Genomic DNA, 20,463 nt, shown 5'->3' with positions numbered 1-20,463 from the left:
TTTGAGAGGAAAAATAAAGTGTCTCGAAAGCGCCGGAACTGCGCATATATCAGCCCCCGGGCGTGCGTAGACGCCATTTAACGCGATATATAAACGATCAGGCAAAGAATAATTTTTCGCCAAAAATGGAAACAACACTAAGCCTATAGGCCATGAAAATTTCATTTTTGAGAGGAAAAATAAAGTGTCTCAAAAGCCCCGGTACTGCGCATATATCAGCCCCCGGGCATGCGTAGACGCCGTTTAACGCGATATATAAACGATCAGGCAAAGAATAATTTTTCGCCAAAAATGGAAAAAACACTAAGCCTATAGCCCATGAAAATTTCATTTTTGAGAGGAAAAATAAAGTGTCTCGAAAGCGCCGGAACTGCGCATATATCAGCCCCCGGGCATGCGTAGACGCCGTTTAACGCGATATATAAACGATCAGGCAAAGAATAATTTTTCGCCAAAAATGGAAAAAACACTAAGCCTATAGCCCATGAAAATTTCATTTTTGAGAGGAAAAATAAAGTGTCTCGAAAGCGCAGGTACTGCGCATATATCAGCCCCCGGGAATGCGTAGACGCCGTTTAACGCGATATATAAACGATCGGGCAAAGAATAATTTTTCGCCAAAAATGGAAAAAACACTAAGCCTATAGCCCATGAAAATTTCATTTTTGAGAGGAAAAATAAAGTGTCTCGAAAGCGCAGGTACTGCGCATATATCAGACCCCGGGCATGCGTAGACGCCGTTTAACGCGATATATAAACGATCAGGCAAAGAATAATTTTTCGCCAAAAATGGAAAAAACACTAAGCCTATAGCCCATGAAAATTTCATTCTTGAGAGGAAAAATAAAGTGTCTCGAAAGCGCCGGAACTGCGCATATATCAGCCCCCGGGCATGCGTAGACGCCGTTTAACGCGATATATAAACGATCAGGCAAAGAATAATTTTTCGCCAAAAATGGAAAAAACACTAAGCCTATAGGCCATGAAAATTTCATTTTTGAGAGGAAAAATAAAGTGTCTCGAAAGCGCCGGAACTGCGCAGATATCAGCCCCCGGGCATGCGTAGACGCCGTTTAACGCGATATATAAACGATCAGGCAAAGAATAATTTTTCGCCAAAAATGGAAAAAACACTAAGCCTATAGCCCATGAAAATTTCATTTTTGAGAGGAAAAATAAAGTGTCTCGAAAGCGCCGGAACTGCGCATATATCAGCCCCCGGGCATGCGTAGACGCCGTTTAACGCGATATATAAACGATCAGGCAAAGAATAATTTTTCGCCAAAAATGGAAAAAACACTAAGCCTATAGCCCATGAAAATTTCATTTTTGAGAGGAAAAATAAAGTGTCTCGAAAGCGCAGGTACTGCGCATATATCAGCCCCCGGGCATGCGTAGACGCCGTTTAACGCGATATATAAACGATCGGGCAAAGAATAATTTTTCGCCAAAAATGGAAAAAACACTAAGCCTATAGCCCATGAAAATTTCATTTTTGAGAGGAAAAATAAAGTGTCTCGAAAGCGCAGGTACTGCGCATATATCAGACCCCGGGCATGCGTAGACGCCGTTTAACGCGATATATAAACGATCAGGCAAAGAATAATTTTTCGCCAAAAATGGAAAAAACACTAAGCCTATAGCCCATGAAAATTTCATTTTTGAGAGGAAAAATAAAGTGTCTCGAAAGCGCCGGAACTGCGCATATATCATCCCCCGGGCATGCGTAGACGCCGTTTAACGCGATATATAAACGATCAGGCAAAGAATAATTTTTCGCCAAAAATGGAAAAAACACTAAGCCTATAGGCCATGAAAATTTCATTTTTGAGAGGAAAAATAAAGTGTCTCGAAAGCGCCGGAACTGCGCATATATCAGCCCCCGGGCATGCGTAGACGCCATTTAACGCGATATATAAACGATCAGGCAAAGAATAATTTTTCGCCAAAAATGGAAACAACACTAAGCCTATAGGCCATGAAAATTTCATTTTTGAGAGGAAAAATAAAGTGTCTCAAAAGCGCCGGTACTGCGCATATATCAGCCCCCGGGCATGCGTAGACGCCGTTTAACGCGATATATAAACGATCAGGCAAAGAATAATTTTTCGCCAAAAATGGAAAAAACACTAAGCCTATAGCCCATGAAAATTTCATTTTTGAGAGGAAAAATAAAGTGTCTCGAAAGCGCCGGAACTGCGCATATATCAGCCCCCGGGCACGCGTAGACGCCGTTTAACGCGATATATAAACGATCAGGCAAAGAATAATTTTTCGCCAAAAATGGAAAAAACACTAAGCCTATAGCCCATGAAAATTTCATTTTTGAGAGGAAAAATAAAGTGTCTCGAAAGCGCAGGTACTGCGCATATATCAGACCCCGGGCATGCGTAGACGCCGTTTAACGCGATATATAAACGATCAGGCAAAGAATAATTTTTCGCCAAAAATGGAAAAAACACTAAGCCTATAGCCCATGAAAATTTCATTTTTGAGAGGAAAAATAAAGTGTCTCGAAAGCGCCGGAACTGCGCATATATCAGCCCCCGGGCATGCGTAGACGCCGTTTAACGCTTTATATAAACGATCAGGCAAAGAATAATTTTTCGCCAAAAATGGAAAAAACACTAAGCCTATAGCCCATGAAAATTTCATTTTTGAGAGGAAAAATAAAGTGTCTCGAAAGCGCCGGAACTGCGCATATATCAGCCCCCGGGCATGCGTAGACGCCGTTTAACGCGATATATAAACGATCAGGCAAAGAATAATTTTTCGCCAAAAATGGAAAAAACACTAAGCCTATTGGCCATGAAAATTTCATTTTTGAGAGGAAAAATAAAGTGTCTCAAAAGCGCCGGTACTGCGCATATATCAGCCCCCGGGCATGCGTAGACGCCGTTTAACGCGATATATAAACGATCAGGCAAAGAATAATTTTTCGCCAAAAATGGAAAAAACACTAAGCCTATAGCCCATGAAAATTTCATTTTTGAGAGGAAAAATAAAGTGTCTCGAAAGCGCCGGAACTGCGCATATATCAGCCCCCGGGCATGCGTAGACGCCGTTTAACGCGATATATAAACGATCAGGCAAAGAATAATTTTTCGCCAAAAATGGAAAAAACACTAAGCCTATAGGCCATGAAAATTTCATTTTTGAGAGGAAAAATAAAGTGTCTCAAAAGCGCCGGTACTGCGCATATATCAGCCCCCGGGCATGCGTAGACGCCGTTTAACGCGATATATAAACGATCAGGCAAAGAATAATTTTTCGCCAAAAATGGAAAAAAACACTAAGCCTATAGCCCATGAAAATTTCATTTTTGAGAGGAAAAATAAAGTGTCTCGAAAGCGCCGGAACTGCGCATATATCAGCCCCCGGGCACGCGTAGACGCCGTTTAACGCGATATATAAACGATCACGCAAAGAATAATTTTTCGCCAAAAATGGAAAAAACACTAAGCCTATAGCCAATGAAAATTTCATTTTTGAGAGGAAAAATAAAGTGTCTCGGAAGCGCCGGTACTGCGCATATATCAGACCCCGGGCATGCGTAGACACCGTTTAACGCGATATATAAACGATCAGGCAAAGAATAATTTTTCGCCAAAAATGGAAAAAACACTATAGCCCATGAGAATTTCATTTTTGAGAGGAAAAATAAAGTGTCTCGAAAGCGCCGGAACTGCGCATATATCAGCCCCCGGGCATGCGTAGACGCCGTTTAACGCGATAAATAAACGATCAGGCAAAGAATAATTTTTCGCCAAAAATGGAAAAAACACTAAGCCCATGAAAATTTCATTTTTGAGAGGAAAAATAAAGTGTCTCGAAAGCGCTGGTACTGGGCATATATCAGCCCCCGGGCATGCGTAGACGCCGATTTACGCGATAAATAAACGAAAAGGCACAAAATGACTTTCTCGACTAATGAAAAAAACACTAAGCCTATACCCCATGAAAATATCGTCTGTCGTGAATAATCAATTCTCCCAAGAGCGCTTGTTCTTCCCCTACATCAATCCCCACGCACGCACTGACGCCGATTTACGCGATAAATAAACGAAGAGGCCCAAAATGACTTTCTCGAAAAAATGAAAAAACACTAATGTTATAGCCCATAAAAATATCGTCTCAGCTGTGAAAAATAAGTTCTCCCAAAAGCGCTTATTCGCATACATCAATCCACGCAAGCGCTGACGCCGATTTACGCGGTAAGTAAACGAAGAGGCCGAAAATGACTTTCTCGAAAAAATGAAAAAAACACTAATGCTATAGCCCATAAAAATATCGTCTAAGCTGTGAAAAATAAATTCTCCCAAAAGCGCTTATTCGCATACATCAATCCCCACGCACGCGCTGACGCCGATTTACGCGATAATTAAACGAAGAAGCCCAAAATGACTTTCTCGAAAAAATGAAGAAACACTAATGCTATAGCCCATAAAAATATCGTCTCAGCTGTGAAAAATAAATTCTCCCAAAAGCGCTTATTCGCATTCATCAATCCCCACGCACGCGCTGACGCCGATTTACCCGATAAGTAAACGAAGTGGCCCAAAATGACTTTCTCGAAAAAATGAAAAAACGCTAATGCTGTAGCCCATAAAAATATCGTCTCAGTTGTGAAAAAAAAATTCTCCCAAAGCGCTTGTTCTTCGCATACATCAATCCCCACGCACGCACTGACGCCGATTTACGCGATCAATATACAAAGAGGCCCAAATTAACTTTCTCGAAAAAATGAAAACACACTAAGCCTATAGCCCATGAAAATATCTTCTCACCTGCGAGAAACAAATTCTCCCAAAAGCGATTGTTATTCGCATACATCAATCCCCACGCAAGCGCTGACATTAATTTACGCGATAAGTAAACGAAGAGGCCCAAATAATTTTTGGAAAAAATGAAAAAAAAATCACGAAGCACATGAAAATATCGTCTCAGCCGCGAATAATAAATTCTTCCAAAAGCGCTTATTCTTCGCATACATCAATCCCCACGCACGCGCTGACGCGTACTTACGCGATTAATAAACGAAGAGGCCCAAAATGACTTTCTCGAGAAAATGAAAAAAAAGAAACACTAAGCCCATGAAAATATCCTCTCGTCTGCGAAAAAAAAGTTATCCCAAAAGCGCTTGTTCTTCGCATATATCTATCCCCATGCATGCGATGACGCCGATTTACGCGATAAATAAACGAAGAGACCCAGAATAATGTTCTTAGGAAAAATGAACACTAAGCCTATACCTCTTGAAAACATAGTCTCAGCCGGGAAAAATAAGTTCACGCAAAAGCGCTCGTTCTTCGCATACATCAATCCCCACGCACGTGCTGACACCGAATTACGCGGTAAATAAACGAAGAGGCTCGGAATAATTTTCTCGAGAAAATAGCCCTATAACTGTAAGCCTTCATTAATTAATCAATCAACGCGAAGAATCATTTCATTCATTATGCAGTAATTCATTGTAATACATAATTAATCGATGGATTATTAATCACTCAATCAATGCATTCATAAGTTATTCAATGAAACAGTTATAGAAACAGCTGATTTACCTACAAACTTTTTTTTCCAGTATCTGCATCCCGTCCGTTGTCGCATCATGGTGCTCCACTGGTACAGGGTGCACTCGGATTTTTCAGTGTGTTCTGCGGTGCAGCGAGTTTATTCCAGGCTCTTCGTCAAATTAATGGGACTGCTGCCCAGGATCCGCTCGCCTTGTGCTGTAAACTGGGGCCAGCTGAAGGTACACCATTGGTGCAATTGTCGAAGGGTTTCCATGCAAGATGACTGAGCTCCGAGCTTTCGTTTCGATCGTGACCATTCAGTCGCGATCATTGCGGCTTTGTTTCTGCCACGTCGCGCCGGGCACCGCTGTGAGGTACCGCGACGTGTTCTGACGAAGGCTGCGATTGCGCGTTGTTATTTCGGAAGAATGGAGGCTAGGTCGATTAATGTTCCAAGTGAAAAACACAAAAAATGATAAAACGCGCTGACAAGAAGGGGCACACTGCCAACCGCCTCAAAGGCTGGAAACGGATCAACTGCAAACGAGCAAATGACGAATGAAGCGTTGTTGCAAGAGCCACTGAATCAGTAGAGAGTAAAACGAACTAGAAACAAGAAACATGAACCCATAAGGGTTGACTGTATGGAATCATAATAAAAATAAGAGCGCATAGGGGGGCTCTTTGTTGAATATCCCATAAGGGTCGACTGTATGGAATCATAATAAAAATAAGAGCGCATAGGGGGGCTCTTTGTTGAATACCTTGACGCGTACGTCAGCAATAACAAGGTTCGACAGCTAGCTTTCCATTTATGCCGCATCTTTGTGGAAAACTGCACCGCTTTATTTCAGCAGTTGCTATAAGAACCAGGAAAAAAAATAACGACGTATTTATTGGCAGCCTACGGTGGCTGTCAGATATGGCGCTGTTTTCGTCACTAAGGCCGGCCTCCTTGTCATGGTTGGTAGGAAATCAATATATTCCTATTTATACGTGCACGGCATAGACCCTCTTCCCCAGCTTGTTCGCTCACTATAAGCGAGACTGTGCTTTCGCCGCTTCACAGCTACTTGCCACAACAGCCGACGTTGCCTCGGCGGCGGGTCGAATCCCGCTCGCGGCGGCCGCGTTCTGATGGTAAGGGGGGGGGGGGCGCCTAAAATTTACATTTAGGTGCACGTTAATTAACACCGGATTGCAGAAATCAATCAGGAGCCCCAAGAGTACCGCTTCCCTCATAAGCTGCCGGGCTGGTTGAGACTGTAAACCCCACATTAAAAAAAAAAGAAAAAAACTTGTAACTATGCTGTATGCGCATATTTGAGTGAGGTTGCTTCCTCTTCAGTGGACTGACAGCTGTGGCATTATTACACGAATCTTTGCACTAATGACTAATCAGCCCGCAATATCTTGTGTTGACAATGAAGAAGCATCGAATAAAGATATACCACTCTGTGACATGTATAGTGTGCGAGACGGTGCCCTGGTTGGGAAAGAAAAACAAAGAATGCGCGCGCAAATGGGAATCCCGTGCTGGATGGAAGCCTTCGAACGCTCTTCGGACGTTCCTCGGACCTGTCTGCGTCTCCTGTTACTTGGCCAAGTTTTGGGTGGTATTTGGCTTTTATAGGCTTATTGGTTGATCTTCCTATTATTCTTGCGCCTGTATCATCCTAGGCTGATGTCCAAAAACTCCCTTGGCAGGGGTGTTTCCCCTTGGACAGCATCTATTCCGACAGACGAATTACCCCTGGATTTGTTTACCCGCAGTGGCGGGAGCAGCATCCCTGTGGCTCGGGTTCCTTCCAATGGAGGAACCCATATACTCTATACGGTTGACCAAACCCCAGGCTATCTAGAAATTTCTCCGTGCTGCTACTTCTGCGTACCAGACCATCACAGAGGTGAGACCGTTCGGCCGCGGAGGTATCGTGTGCAGATCACCAGACCAGACCTGTGTCGCGGATTTGCTTATTGGATTGGATTGGAGAAACTTTATTTATGCCTGCAGTTGGGCGCTCGCGCGCCCCGACGAGGGCCTACGTCATCCTCGAAGGTGCCGTTACTCGGCGCGGGTCTCCGCTCGCCGTTGCCGGCGCGCTGGGTCCGTGCCTTTCGAGCGCCTCGAGGACCTGCTGGACGGCCCAGAGCTGATCGTCTCGGTCGTAGCTCTTCGCGGCTGCCTCGAGCCGCGGTGGGAGTGTTCTTGAGTTAGCGCCTTCTGGATATTTAATGCAGTCCCACAAGATGTGCGTGTAGTCTGCGGTCTCCCTCCGGCAGACTCTGCACATATCTGTCGGATATGTCTCCGGGTACATGCGATTCAACAGTTTCGGGCTCGGTAGCGATCCGGTCTGCAGCTGTCTCAGTACTACCGCCTCCGCTCGACTCAGTCTCGGGTGCGGGGGTGGAAGAGTCCTGCGAGCCAAGCGGTAGGCCTTCGTGATTTCATTGTAATCCGTCATGCGGTCCTTGGTTCCGAACCACGTCGGACGGTCTGTCGCCGGGGCGCGGTTGGTTAGCGCTCGCGCCGCGGCGTGTGCCGTCTCGTTATGGTTCTCATTGCGTTCCGACGCGTCGCCCGCGTGCGCCGGGAACCACTTGAGTCGTACTTTTCGTTCGTCTAGTTTTACCGCTCGCAGTACGCGCTCAGCCTCCCTGCAGATTTGCCCTTTGGCGAAGTTTCGCACCGCCTGTCTTGAGTCACTCAGCACCGTGTGGCAGTCTGCGTCGGCGATGGCCAGGGCGATGGCTACCTCCTCCGCTTGCTCCGCTTCGGTGCTTCTCACGCTCGCTGCCGTCCTCGTGGCGCCGGTTGACGCCTCTATGACGACCGCTGCGAAGGCGTTCCGTTGGTATTCGGCCGCGTCCACGTACCGTGCGTGTTCGTCGTTGGCATGCTGGTCGATGAGAGCCTTGGCCCTCGCCGCTCTTCTTCCCTTGTTGAACTCGGGATTCATGTTCTTCGGTATGGGGTCGATTCTGGTCTGGCGTCGGACCTCTTCGGGGACGGGGAGCTTCATCTCCACCTCGTTCGAGCGTCTTATTCCCAGATCGTCCAGTATCTTCCTCCCGGCTTTGGTCATGGACAGCCGCTCCAGTTGAGAGGTCCGTTGCGCTTCGGCTATTTCTTCGAGCGTATTGTGTAGCCCGAGTTGTAACAAGCGGGTCGTGCTTGTGGACTCGAACAGGCCCAGCGCTGTCTTGTACGCTCTTCTGATGAGCACGTAGATTTTGTTTCGTTCGTGTTGCAGCCATCTGTGGTAGGCTGCAACGTACGCGACGTGGCCGATGATGAAAGATTGGACACGTCGAGCATTGCTTGTATTAGAAGTAAGCACTCTAATTAGCGATACATTGGTTTGTTTCATTTCACATTCTGTACAGAATGTGAATTTGTAACCTCCAAGTGCGGTATTAATAACTGTAGTGATTACGTGGAATGATTATGCAGAAAATAATTGTGGGTATGCGGCCACTGCATTTTTTACTCTGGCCTTACCCTCGACTTTGTTAGTGTGAGATTTTATAAGATCTGTGAAGGTTTATACATAATTATTTATGTAAAATGAAACCTCGAAACAGTCATCACAAAGCCTGGTGGACTCCCGAATTAATCGAGGAGCGTAAAACGGTGAGGGCCATGTCGATGAAAATTCAGCATGCAGATGATGCGCGCCTGCGAGAGATTCAAAAAAGAATGTGCAAGTGCTTGCACATAGTAGAAACAAGATATCAAAAAAGTCTAAGGCCTACTTGACGAAGAAATATGCCGCGAGTCAGCCATCAAGCACACTTGTGGACAGAAATTGGCGTTTGAGAAGCAGACTCGGACTACACACCTCATACCCCTAGCCGTCTATACCCGATGGAAGTTTCCGCGCGCCTCGGAATCCGCAAGACTGTTACTGAACACACACACACGCACTGCGGTAGGTGACAGCGAGTACCTTCGTCGGGTACGCTGTATTACCGCGTCCGTGCCGACACCCCGCAGTCCGCAGAACCGTCCCTTCACCTGAAACGGAACATGCTCTCTGTTTAGAAACACCCGCTCCGCGCTAGGTCTAGACGGCCATGTTCAATTTATTGAATTGACATGCCAAATTGTTTCTATTGTTATCTAACGCCGCGCCTAAACTAGGTCATTTCCCCACCTGCTGAAAGCAAGGCGATATTATATTTATTTCAAAAATTGGCCGATGTGCTATCTTTCCTATGGCAAACAGACCTATCCTAAGGAACTCCCTGTTTGAAAAGATTCTCGAACGTTTACTAAATTTCTGTCTTTCTAAACAGGAATTCAGTTTCACGCACGCAAAAAACTCCTCTCTAGCCCTGTACGCGTTGCGGTAATGGTTGACTGGAGTGTATATACACAAAGAACACCAGAAATAATAGTATAATTGAACTTTACCGGTGCCGCTGATAGCGTCATGGCACGACACTGTACTTGACTTCTTCAGGAAACACCGCTGCCCCACGAATCTTTATTATTTATTAGTTATTTTTGAAGAACCGGAAAGTGACGCGGGTGAAGTCTTGACGCATCCATCCACCCACAAGGATTGCCAACGCGCCCAGTACTGTGGGTCCTTCAGAGTCTGCTTGGCCGAGACTTTCCACAAGGCGTGCGCCTGCAAGCCGGTGAAACGATTATACTTCTTGCCGGCTGCTCATGGCTGCAGCTACAGGCCACAGCAAAACCTTTCTTCTGTTTCCAATTGGGCGAGCAAAAGTAAGGTCACAATTAGACTCCATTAGTATTCTACTTTTGTTTTTTGATAATGGACACATTGGCACTTAAAAGCTTCGTCCATCATTCAAACTGGATGGCGCCTTTCTAAAACACAAATATCATATAAAACTGCTGGGAACTGTATTCGATTAAAAAATAAATTTTCATGAACATGTAGATTACATCAAGTCAGCGCCTGAGCTATTGGTTGTGCGTCTGTTGAGTTTCATTAGGTCCCATCGTTCGTTAAATCCTGGCATAATCCGACGACTGTGCAGACGAAGTTTTGCTGCCGGCAGTAAGGCAATAATAGAGAGTTTTAGTTTAGGGGACGCAAGGCGTTGGGGCCCCTAGCGATTGGGTGCGTTTGCGTTTGCGTACGCAAGCAGAAACACGTTATAGGTTAGCGGCCCCAAACGCAAGCCGCAGTGAGGTCGCATGCGCTCGCAGCGCCATCAACGTCTGATCTTTGCTGCGTTATTATTTTGTAAAGCACAAAATCAAGCATGTGAAGTAAAGCACATAAAACTATTCTTATTAAAAGCAGTTAATAGAGAGGTTTAGAGTGTCCGGTATTCGGGTAAACGCAGGCTGGGGCGTTGGGGCGTAGCCATGAACGGGAGCGTCCTGCATGGTGCAGCCACCTGGTGGCGCAAAGCTCAAACAGACAAAAAACAGCTAATATTGCAGTAAACAAGTGTATTTTACTTTGCTGCGGGTATAAATTTTTTGCAACAACACAATTACGCCAGTGCCGAAAATTTACACCAGCAGCGAAGTAGAATAGACTTGGTTACACCAACATGAGCTGCTTTTGTCCGTTTGAGCTTTGCGCCGCCAGGTGGCTGCACCATGCAGACCGCTCCCGTTTATCGTTCCACCCCAACGCCCCAAAGGCTTTTATCCGAATACCGGACACGCTAAACCTCTCTAATATATATAAAAATGACGTCTGTCGACACTTGGCGAAAGAGTTAGATTATCTGCCCTCTAGCTACTCGTAAGTTCTCCTAGACCGCGAGAGTCACGTGGGTAACGTGACCACTTAGGGGCAGCTATGTTTTCGGCCAGCCAAACAACCCAAGGACGCAAGTAGACGTAGCGGTCTGCGCATGCGCAGTACCGTCGCCCCTAGTTCTTGCGTACGCAAGCCGCTCGCGTCCCCTAAACTAAAACTCGCTAATGGTACAACCTGCACCGTGGCCCTCATTTCCAACCATCTATCTGACAACCAGGGCACTTTCAGCTCTGCCATCAATTCTTCTGGCTGTTACTAGTGCATATCACACCACACGAACCGCCGCACTGCAGGTTCTGGGAAATTCCTCTCCATTAAGAGTTGAGTTGGACAGGCTCTGTGCAGAAATCTCACTGTTTGTATAGCACAGTATCACTCACTACGGACCACGAACGGCTTGCCCTACCCAAATTCATTTCCCCTGGGACCCATGGAAAGACCACCCCAGTCGAGAATTCAGATTTCATTTTAAGTGGTCAACTGTGTCACAAGCCCATCAAGTTTCATGAAACCATGTGTATCATATCTATACGGACGGCGCTTATACCACTAATGCAGCTGGTGCGGCTTAGGTCGTTTTTGACCGCTGAAGGCAGACTAGTCTGCGTCGAAAAATACAGAGTAGACAAAGCCATGAGCTACAGCACCGAGGCGGTAGCCTTCACGGAAGCGCTTTGTTTTGTAGCAGACACACATCACACGAAAAGTGCGTATCTGTACACAGACTGTATCTTAACAGCTCTCTCGCACCTTAATGATACAGAGTCGCGCATCCATCACATTAAGTGTCTGTTGCATTCGCAAACACAAAATGGTTATTGTTAACATTTATTTCATGTATGGGGTCGCAGCGATATTTCGGGCAATGAACTCATGGACACAACAGCTTCGTCTGCATCTATTTACCGGACCGTTAGGGAAAGCGTGCAATCGACTCAATCGATTCGCGCAAAGTTCTATATGATCGCTGAATTCTTTTTCTTATTGCTATTGACAGTCGGAGGGTGCAAACACCATAGCATGCATAATTCGGTTAAAAGCGTGCACGCCATACCGCGATTGTTTCCTCCCAATAAAAACTAGAGTCATTTACTAAACGGACATGGTAATTTCCTCTGCTACTTACACAGATTTAATCTGATGCCCGTGGAAACTTGTGCGTACGTGACTCAAGTGAAAATTCGTCACATTACCTCCTGTCCCCCCTCACCGCGCACATCGTCGTGACAATATGTGTTGTGAATGATGAACGAAAACGTCCTGTTCAATGCCCTGCGCTAGTAGAGAATGCTTTTGCAGCTTGTTCGGGTCATTAACGCCCCTGTCCCCATCACTACTTCTCTATCATCACATTCAGGCGGGTCGTGATGTTGTTCTTTGCTTTCCACTTGATCTAGACACTTACTTCTGTCCCGTGTTCAATCATTTCCTCATTTACGCTATTTTCATGTTATGTTCGCATGCCTGTTATTTGTCATTATCGCGGATTACGCCAACCATGGTGGGGTTGGTCCCGCGCCAACTGGCTCTAACAAATATTTGCTTCATATTTACGCCACATCTTGTTATATTATTTATTACTTCATTTACACCTGCGTATTCCCCTTTACTACTTATTTTACTTTGTCTCTGTCATGATTTCAAACGATTTCCTTCTGGCCTAAGTTTTGCGGCCTGCTAAGACAAGAGGCCTCCCAGCCAATTTCGCAAGTGCTTGGCCAGCGGATGATCGCCATTAATATCTACCTGAAGCAATACTGTATGAAGCATCGCTTACATCTATCACCAGGGGCAACGGGGCACTTTTCTGGGAAACTGATACAACCAATAAATCGCACTGGAAATAGATTTGTAGAACTGGTATAGAAAATCACTGCCGAGCATTACAATACCTTTATATTTGACACAAATTTTTCCAATCAGTATTACACAATATCTACATGTGATGGTCAGGAGGACGACTCCTGTTGCTGGCCAAACATTGTGCTACTCAGCCTGCTTCGTCCATGACCTAACGTTACCATCCTGTTATTCTCCACTGATTTAGCCTTCAAATCTGCTTTTAACAGCGGAGCTGTTTAAGCTTTTACTTCCGCCGTGGAGCGTTACCAGAAAACTCAGCCCAGCTGTGCGTCGCCTCGTGTTGCCTAGCAACCACCTGCGAGAGCACCGAGCCACGTAACCTCCTCACTCCCCACGCGCGTAGGGCGGAGTCTTGACGTCACAGGCGAGAAAAAGCTCGGAACAGCCAGCGCGGCGACACACATCTACTCCATGCGTACGTTTTGCTGCCATAGGAAGACCGAAGAAAGTCCGGACGCCCGAAGAAGAAGCGGCTTACCAGGAAGAGCGCCGTACTTCCAAGCGAGAAGCGATGCGTCGCCGCCGAGCTGGTCCGGAACACCGAGCCGAAGCTGCAGCTGAGAAGAGGCGACGCCGAGTTGAGGATGCCGAGTTTCAGTCCAGGGAACGCGAGAGTCGGCGCCTGAACCCTCGACGTCGCCGAGAAAGCGATCCCGGCCTGCAGCTGCTCGAAAACTTCCAGCGCCAAGCCCGCCGAGCAACAACTTAGCAAAACCTAGCATAACCTCGCAAAACCTATAAACGACATAGTCAAGCCTACCAACAACTAAGATAACCTAACATAACCTCGCAAAACCTACAAACAACTTACGAAAGCCACGTAAAAGCTAGGTGATCCCAAGCTCCACTGTTGACTCCAGCCTTGCACCACTAGTGCAAGCTGCGTACGTTTCTTTTTAAGTTAGATTTAATTGGTTTTTTATTCTCAATTTCATATAGGATTTTCATAGAAAAAGACCTCTTCACTTATTTTACAATTGGTATTAATGCCCGGCACACCTCTTATTGGCGCAGGTTACCGCTCACTTTTATTCTGTTTTATTTTTCGCTCGAGGGGAAAACGTTGCCATCGGTACGTTGGCCGCTTGGTATGCGCCGCTGTGTCTTACTTGGCTTTCAGTCTTATATCTTTCCGTTAGAAACATTCCGTTCGTTGCGTCGGCAAAGTAATGGAAAGAATGGTCTTGTCAAGACTGGAATGGTTTCTAGAGAGAAATAATTGCTTTCCTGATTTTATGCACGGATTTAGAAGAGGCCGTTCTTCGATTGACGGAGTTATCGACTTGGTCTCCACTGTTGAACAGGAAAGGAGTCGACGTCGGTTAGTTGGAGCTGTCTTTCTGGATATTAAGGGTGCATACGACAATGTACTTCATTATGCAATCCTTGATGCACTGGAAGATTTAGACATCGGTGGCCGACTATATGCATGGATTGTCAGCTAGCTCAGTGGCCGCACGGTGTATATGTCGACAAGTGATGGACACCGGACAGTACCATATACATCGAGGTGTTCCACAAGGGGGAGTTCTCAGTCCAACTCTTTTCAATGTTGCATTGATTGGCCTTGCATCCGAACTTCCTAGCACGGTGAAGATTAGCACGTATGCCGACGACATATGCATATGGGCATCTGGAGCCACCCGTCCCCGAATGCGTGCTAGGCTTCAACGTGCAGTGACAATCACAGCTAAGTATCTTCGGCCTCAAGGCCTCCGACTCTCAACAGAAAAATGTTCCGTGATTACATTCACGCGAAAACGAATGACCAGGTATCCGATAATTGTTAACGGCGTAGCGATACCTACGGTTACACACCACAGATTCCTTGGCTTAGTCATAGACCGGGGATTATCTTGGTCAAGACACGTCGCCGCACTGAAGTCAAAGCTGAAGATTTTTGTTCACGTCCTTCGCGTAGTGGCAGGAACAAGATGGGGCTCCTCGGAGTCGTCATTACTCCAATTGCACCAAGCACTATTCGTAGGGTATATACGGGTATGCCGGCGCTCTCAAGCATGGGACTTAGTTGTGTGCGCGCGCTGGAGAGCATTCAAGCTCAAGCATTGCGCACATGTTTGGGACTCCCACGATGCACGTCAACCAATGGAACAATAGCGGAAGCTCGTGCTTGTCCTATTCGGGTGTACTTGCTCTGCGAGCCTCTTCGAATGTACCTTCGCGTGTTGACCCGACACAGGCACCATCCTCTGTCATCGCTCCCTACCACACACCCAGGTTCCAGCTTTTCAAGGACTATATCGCGGCATCAGAGTGTTTTACCGTCAAGATTTTCTCCCGACCGTATTCCGAGAATACCCCCGTGGGTTCTGCCTAAACCTGTCGTTACATTGCAGATCCCTGGAATTAGTAAAAAGTCATCCGTTGCATCTATTGGCCTCAGGCAACTCACCCTGTTGCACATTTCTACAGAGTACGGAGATACTGTACATGTGCATACCGATGGCTCTGTCACACCATATGCCTCCACTGCAGCCTTCGTCATTCCACATATGATCATCGCTCGGCGGTTTAAACTAGACCATAGCTAAACATCAACTGCCGCTATCCGTTGTTGCTATCCTGTTGCTAACTTGTTGCTATCCGGGAGGCACTTCGATTTCTCTCTGAGGAGCCTCCTCACGTATGGACGATATTCTGCGACTGCAAGCCAGCTCTGCAAACGATTGACTGTGTCCTCAGACGGGGCCCGTATTATTCTATGGCTATAGAAATCACAGAGTATCTCGACCACGCAACTAGAAATGGCCACAATGTCACCTTTCAGTGGATACCATCACACTGTGGCGTGATGGGGAACGAACAGGCAGACGCTGAAGCGAAAACTGCTTTAGATAATGCTTGTGAAGTACGCATTCCGTTCTCACGAACAGACACAAACGCCCTACTTCGTCGCGTAAACCGCAACTCTACGTTGGAACACTGGACCCAACCAGATCGACGACACAAGCGATTGCACAAATGGGACCAAGAAATGAGATTTCGTATGCCTTACAAGTTCAAAAGAAACCACACGAGCATGGTGCACCGGATTCGCGTTGGAAAAACCAACCGTTATGGAAATATGATAGGTGCCAGTGATACTAGCCCAAACTGTGAATGCTGTGAGGTGCCAGAAACACTTGAACATACATTTTGCGTGTGTCCCGCGTACGCGCAAGAACGACAGCAACTTGTCTCTTCCATAGCAAAGATCCACGAGAGACCGCTATCGGACGAGTTTCTTTTAGGTCCTTGGCCTAATGCAACCAGCGAAGCCCTGGTAACAAGAGCCGCTATAGCTTTTCTCCAAGCCACTGGGCTGGACGGACGGCTTTAGAGATGCCACAACTCTGTGAATTTGTATATACGCATCTCTTCCTAACACCATCATCATTCATCAGCCCTTTCCCTCCCCGTCCCTTTTCCCAGAGTAGAGTAGCAGGCCAGAGCAAGTTATAGCTCAGGCCGACCTCTCTGCCTTTCTGTAAATAAATTTCTCTCTCTTTGCCTTACATACAATCTCTGCATAATTGTTCGCAACCCAACATTTACATTATTCATACAACCCTTCTCTGCAAATTATGACTGATTCACATTACGTAGACGTCAACTACAGTGGAGTCTGCCAAATTTTTCACAACGTTTCACGTAAAGTAGAATTTTCAAATGGGTGAATAGGTGCGTTCCCACTATTCATGGCTGAATAAATGCTTTCAAGTATGCAAGACGTAATATAGATGATATCCTCAAATCTGACGATCTTGTGTAGAGTTCTCAGATGAGTCCAAATTCCGTAAACTTGACAGAACTAGCTGAAGAATGAAACATTCTTAATCCATTCTGCAGTTGGTTTCTTTTCATGATAGTGAAGAGGCAAGAAATGTGTTCAAACAAAATTTTTAATGAACATAATTAATTGGCGTGTGATAGGGTTACGCACACGCAAGTGCACCACGATCAATTTTCTTCTGTCTCGTCGTTAAACAGCCAGCGAGCGTGCAACACTACTGGGATAAAGGCCAATCGATGGGTTTCAGTGAACAGCCTCACGATGGCGCGCCGGGATCGATGCGTTCCTACTGGCGGGCGGGCACGCCCACCGCCCCGGATGCGCACGAAGTTCGATATTCTCGCGAAAAGAAGTGGGCGGGCACACCGGGCTTTTTCACTCTGCTCGGAGGAGCTCGTAATTGACCGAAGCGCCACTTGATGCCAGTCGGCAATGTGCGGGCGAGTCGAAAAAGTGACGCGTTTCTCGGTGGCGTGCTTTTCCCTAATGACGAGTGACCAGGCCATCGACTTAGGAAAAGCTGCGCATAAAGTAAGAGAAGTCCCAGGAGATGAAAATTCCTGCCATTCATGTGAGCATAACATAGTGTTACTCTTTTTTTTTCACTTATTGATACGCTGCCCATAGAACGAGAAAAAGAAGAAAATTGAGGTCGTTCGAGTGAAAGCTTGATAGGCCAGGAAAGGCGCCCAACAAAGCAGGAGTGGCGACGCCACCTCGACTCCCGCGATACAGCCGAGCCGTGAAGTCATGGAATTTAACTTGCCGGTAAAAGAGGTGACTGCATTGCATTCTACGGAAGCCAAGTATACTTGAACTAAAAACATTAAGAACGTTACCAATCTAAAAACGGCTAAAATGAACGAAAATACTTGGAAGTTTGTGACGTCATACTGTGACGTCCGGACAGGCCGCCATTGGAATATGAACCTGGCAACGTTTAACGCTAGAACGTTATCTAGTGAGGCGAGTCTAGCAGTGCTATTGGAGGAATTAGAGGGCAGTAAATGGGATATAATAGGGCTCAGTGAAGTTAGGAGGCCAAAAGAAGCATATACAGTGCTAAATAGCGGGCACGTCCTGTGCTACCGGGGCTTAGCGGATAGAAGAAAACTAGGAGTCGGATTCCTGGTTAATAAGAATATAGCTGGTAACATACAGGAATTCTATAGCATTAACGAGAGGGTGGCAGGTCTTGTTGTGAAACTTAATAAGCGGTACAAAATGAAGATTGTACAGGTCTACGCCCCTACAACCAGTCATGATGACCAGGGAGTCGAAAGCTTCTATGAAGACGTGGAATCGGCGGTGGGTAGAGTGAAAACTAAATACACTATACTAATGGGCGATTTTAATGCCAAGGTAGGCAAGAAGCAGGCTGGAGACAAGGCAGTGGGGGAATGTGGCATAGGCACTAGGAATAGCAGGGGAGAGTTATTAGTAGAGTTTGCGGAACAGAATAATATAAGGATAATGAATACCTTCTTCCGCAAACGGGACAGCCGAAAGTGGACGTGGAGGAGCCCGAACGGCGAGACTAGAAATGAAATAGACTTCATACTCTGCGCTAACCCTGGCATCATACAAGATGTGGACGTGCTCGGCAAGGTGCGCTGCAGTGACCACAGGATGGTAAGAACTCGAATTAGCCTAGACCTGAGGAGGGAACGGAAGAAACTGGTACATAAGAAGCCGATCAATGAGTTAGCGGTAAGAGGGAAAATAGAGGAATTCCAGATCAAGCTACAGAACAGGTATTCAGCTTTAACTCAGGAAGAGGACCTTAGTGTTGAAGCAATGAACGACAATCTTGTGGGCATCATTAAGGAGTGTGCAATGGAAGTCGGTGGTAACTCCGCTAGGCAGGATACCAGCAAACTATCGCAGGAGACGAAAGATCTGATCAAGAAACGCCAATGTATGAAAGCATCTAACCCTACAACTAGAATAGAACTGGCAGAACTTTCGAAGTTAATCAACAAGCGTAAGACAGCTGACATAAGGAAGTATAATATGGATAGAATTGAACATACTCTCAGGAGCGGAGGAATCCTAAAAACAGTGAAGAAGAAACTAGGAATTGGCAAGAATCAGATGTATGCGTTAAGAGACAAAGCCGGCAATATCATTACTAATATGGATGAGATAGTTCAAGTGGCTGAGGAGTTCTATAGAGATTTATACAGTACCAGTGGCACCCACGACGATAATGGAAGAGAAAATAGTCTAGAGGAATTCGAAATCCCGAAGGTAACGCCGGAAGAAGTAAAGAAAGCCTTAGGAGATATGCAAAGGGGGAAGGCAGCTGGGGAGGATCAGGTAACAGCAGATTTGTTGAAGGATGGTGGACAGATTGTTCTAGAGAAACTGGCCACCCTGTATACGTAATGCCTCATGACGTCGAGCGTACCGGAATCTTGGAAGAACGCTAACATAATCCTAATCCATAAGAAAGGGGACGCCAAAGACTTGAAAAATTATAGACCGATCAGCTTACTGTCCGTTGCCTACAAAGTATTTACTAAGGTAATTGCAAATAGAATCAGGAACACCTTAGACTTCTGTCAACCAAAGGACCAGGCAGCATTCCGTAAAGGCTACCCAACAATAGACCATATTCAAACTATCAATCAAGTGATAGAGAAATGTGCAGAATATAACCAACCCTCATATATAGCTTTCATTGATTACGAGAAAGCGTTTGATTCAGTCGAAACCTCAGCAGTCATGAAGGCATTACGGAATCAGGGTGTAGATGAGCTATATGTAAAAATACTGGAAGATATCTATAGCGGCTCCACAGCCACCGTAGTCCTCCATAAAGCAAGCAACAAAATCCCAATAAAGAAAGGCGTCAGGCAGGGAGATACGAAATCTCCAATGCTATTCACAGCGTGTTTACAGGAGGTATTCAGAGACCTGGATTGGGAAGAATTGGGGATAAAAGTTAATGGAGAATAGCTTAGTAACTTGCGATTCGCTGATGATATTGCCTTGCTTAGTAACTCAGGGGACCAATTGCAATGCATGCTCACTGACCTGGAGAGGCAAAGCAGAAGAGTGGGTCTAAAAATTAATATGCAGAAAACTAAAGTAATGCTTAACAGTCTCGGGAGAGGACAGCAATTTACAATAGGCAGCGAGGCACTGGAAGTCGTAAGGGAATACATCTACTTAGGGCAGGTAGTGACGGCGGATCCGGATCATGAGACGGAAATAATCAGAAGAATAAGAATGGGCTGGAGTGCGTTTGGCAGGGAGTCCCAAATCATGAACAGCAGGTTGCCGTTATCCCTCAAGAGAAAAGTATATAATAGCTGTGTCTTACCAGTACTCACCTACGGGGCAGAAACCTGGAGGCTTACGAAAAGGGTTCTACTCAAATTGAGGACGACACAGCGAGCTATGGAAAGAAGAATGATAGGTGTATCGTTAAGGGATAAGAAAAGAGCAGATTGGGTGAGGGAACAAACGCGAGTTAATGACATCTTAGTTGAAATCAAGAAAAAGAAATGGGCATGGGCAGGACATG

The sequence above is a fragment of the Dermacentor variabilis genome, chromosome 11 (genome assembly GCF_050947875.1).
Source record: "Dermacentor variabilis isolate Ectoservices chromosome 11, ASM5094787v1, whole genome shotgun sequence".
Classification (NCBI taxonomy): Eukaryota; Metazoa; Arthropoda; class Arachnida; order Ixodida; family Ixodidae; genus Dermacentor; species Dermacentor variabilis.
The sequence above is the reverse complement of the archived record's forward strand: the minus strand, read 5'-3'. Positions refer to the sequence as shown.